Source organism: Hermetia illucens, chromosome 3, assembly GCF_905115235.1.
Source record: "Hermetia illucens chromosome 3, iHerIll2.2.curated.20191125, whole genome shotgun sequence".
NCBI classification, from domain to species: Eukaryota; Metazoa; Arthropoda; class Insecta; order Diptera; family Stratiomyidae; genus Hermetia; species Hermetia illucens.
This window is the reverse complement of record NC_051851.1, coordinates 130,463,207-130,466,828: the sequence shown is the minus strand read 5'-3', so window position 1 is coordinate 130,466,828 and position 3,622 is coordinate 130,463,207. Positions and strand designations below refer to the sequence as shown.

The following is a 3,622-nucleotide window of genomic DNA, read 5'->3' as shown; positions in this document are numbered from 1 at the left end:
TGATTTAAATGTACAGACATTGGATTGTATATTTGAATATAGATAGTTCGGGGATTTTTCTGAAAGATAGATAAGTGTACAGTATGCATTGATATTTAGAAGAAGTATTCCACAATAACAAGAAAGTCCTGAAGGTAACCATTGTTTGCACTATAGTTTTTTCTGTAAGGGATTAAATGGCCTGTACTAGTTTTCGCATTAAATTAAAAGTAGTAACTTTGAGCTACCGACAATTAAAATTGAATATCAAAAAAGATATTGCCAGAGTTTGACCCCGACGTGATTTGAACACGCAACCTTCTGATCTGGAGTCAGACGCGCTACCGTTGCGCCACGGAGTCGTTGTATATCTTGCACCAAATTAAATATCGATTGAGACTCATTTTCTTTCAATTTTCTATCATGAAAGTGAAAGGCGTTTGATATGTAAATACGTGTGCATATTGATTAGATTCTCTGCGTCTTTTTACCTTATAACTACGTAAACAGATATGTATTTTGACGCTGAATTATGGTTTCGTATTCAATCTATGTACGTCGATTGATAAATATTTCACACAATGTTTGCCTTTTGTATGTTTATAATTAAACCGATTTAAGTGGTTTCTTTTTTTGTTATAATTATTACATAAATTGAAAACTATTTATTTTGTCCAGCTTTCCTTTTAATGGCGAAAAGTGATCCACAAAAAAAAAAGCTTTGAATTTCAAGATAAAAAGAAATCACACCTGAACAAATTACTACCTTCAATAACCGGGAACTATGTTGATTTGGGGTGCGTTTCCGACGGCATAGGCGTATACAATACACTGAGTGCTTTTCCTACCCTAGAATTTTCTTGGATTTGTTTGAATTTCCTGGAGATAGTACTTTCTTCGGAAATATATTTCCAGCGAATGAGTACCCTTCATGGTACTCAATTCACCTTATCAGGGTTTCTAGAACATTTATGATGAAAGTATTTTCAATTTAAGAGAAAAAGACCAACATTTCTCTAGGAAACTGATTTTAGTTCAAATAAACTTACCTTTTGAAAGTCGGTTAAGTTCGAGGAAAGATTTGAATTTACTTTTCTGCAAGTCTCACTTGAGCTAGTTCTGTAATTGTTTTGTATCTATATTGACTTTGAAGGCTGTGATAAGCGTTACCGAGAGTTTTCTTCAGAACTAAATCAGGAGCCACCGATGACTCAAGCGTTTTGACTAATCTATGGGGTTCACTCTAAACTTTTCATTTTCTTAATTTCAAACTAATTTTATATTATTTGCCTTGCCCAGGGGAAAAATAAATATTTACATATAAATTATCGCTTTGCAAAGACTTTGTGTTGGTTTGCTCTACCTTGTAAGGCCCATATTTATCGATAGTTAGCTGTACAATTATAATGCAATAAAACGTTCTATTAATAAAGTTGACGTTATCATCGAAGATCCCAAAACGCAACTGATGCTATTCACCACCAAAACAAGAATACCTAAATTCCATCTACCACTTCTGAATGAACAAAGATAGGTTCTTTCCTCTAATGTAAAGTATCTGGGTGTAATCTTGGATCCTAAGCTAAATTGGAGATTGAACATAGAACTGAGGGTTAAGAAGGCCTGTATAGCCTTCTATGCCTGCAAAGAAATGGGGTCTCCGGCCGAGGGTGGTTCTCTGGATGTAGTGCGTCCGATCCTAACATACAGCTCTATTGTATGGTGGCAGGCTTTGAAAAAAAAAATACAAAAGGACGAAGCTTAATAGGATTCAAAGAACCGCGTGTGCAGTTGCTACTGGGGCTCTGCAGTCCTGCCCGGCAGATGCTCTCAATGTACTCCTGCATCTCGTCCCCCTAGACCTCCACATTAAATACGTTGCAGTGTACAGAGCCGTCAGACTACGTGAGTCCCGGATACTGGGCAGCGAAGTCCTACGGCCACAGCAACACCCTAGATGAAATATCTCGGGAAATCTGGGCATCCCCCACGGACTATGCCACACGCAAGCTGAACTTCACGAGAAACTTTGCTGTGGACTCCCAACCAGGGAAGAGTGGAAGACCGGCGGCGTGTTGCAAGACTATGATACAGTATTCTTTACGGACGGATCAAAGATGGCCTGTGGAGTTGGCGCGGGGGTTTCGCCAGTGTATTCCAGGTGGAAGTACTGACGATATTGAAAGTCTGTCGATGGCTGGAGCGAGATTCGAGTCCCAAGCGTAACATAACCATTCTGACAGGCAGCCATGCGGCCATAAAGGCCTTGTACTCAGTGACGACATCTTCCAAGCTGGTGTGGCAGTGCAGAAATGCGCTGAACGGTCTGGGTGGCACCCTCAAGGTCACTCTCGTCTCGGTTTCCGGACATAGGGACATAGAGGGAAATGAGGGGGCTGACAGATTGGCGAGGCAAGGCTCTGCTCTTGGCAGTCCCTCGGCGAATACAGTCGGTGTTCCGCTGGTGGAAGTTGGGAGCCGAGTCTACTCGCACTACCTAGCAGCCTCCAGCCCAAGATGGCGAAGGCTTTCGAGCTGTGCCAAGTCAAGGAGAATTTGGCCCGCTTATAACATAGCCCGATCACAAGAGCTCCAGTGCAAGACGCGTGCAAATGCATTCAAAATTACGGCAGTCTGCACGGGGCACTGGCCCATAGGCGACCATGCCGACAGGCCCGGCATAACCTACAATTCGCATTGCCGAAGCTGTCGAGAAGGAAGGGAAACCCTCATGCACTTTCTCTGCGATTGCCCAGCTCTGGCTAGAGTCAGACTACGGACACTGGGTAAACCATTCTTTGGGGACCTCAGAGAGATTTCTAGCTGCAGGGTGGGAGAGCTACTTTCTTTCGTGAATGATACGGGCTGGCTCTGAAGGTCCGATCCGGCTGGACTCTGCCTCCTGCGCCCATAACAACAGTCACGGTCTTAAAAGTTTATGGCATCAACACAGCGCTTCAAAGCACTAATTGGGCTCCCCGGGGCGGCCCCTGATACCTACCTGCCTACCACATCGAAGATCGCTCCCCAGCAAGCAGAAATGATAGTCGCGCTTTGCTTTAACAACTAGAGAGTATGCTAGATAGAAAATTTTATGTACGATTTTGATGATATTTTCTGTTGCTGCAGTATGTGGGAATAACGGACTAATAAAGTCACTTCGCATTGATGACAGTCTGAAGGTTCGTACAATACGAAACGATATAAATATTTCCTACAATCACCACGTCTCCTCAGGAATTGGGTTATACACGAGAGCAGTGCTGGCGCCAGAGGCTAGTACCATTTTTGCCACTTTATGGGTGTCTCCCTCCCTGGAAGTCCGCTCCTTCGGATGGACTCGACTTTCTTCTCTGGTGAACGTAATGTACCTAATTCGTTAGTAGATCTAAAGATACTATTCCTACACACTGCCCTACCTTCAACACGATTCATGGTTTTGCCCACTACTCTCTCACAGCCAAGGGCATATATTAATATTGGCAATGGACATTGTACTGCATCCTAAAACAACCATTATCTCACCTTTTTAGTTACAGTATACCTATAGACTATGGTAAGGCATTTAAGCCTATAACCAGCAGGCACTTTATTATATTCCCAACTTTCAAACTCTTCAAGCTGGCATCTAATATTAACTATT

The 3,622-nt window shown here is 42.6% G+C and overlaps 1 non-coding gene across 1 annotated transcript; it reads right to left on the bottom strand.

Annotated features, from left to right (window-relative positions):
• Positions 1–269: 269 nt before the first annotated feature.
• Trnaw-cca lies at positions 270–341 on the bottom strand. Its single transcript has one exon. It is a non-coding gene; the product is annotated as a tRNA-Trp (tRNA).
• Between the last annotated feature and the right edge of the window lie 3,281 nt (positions 342–3,622).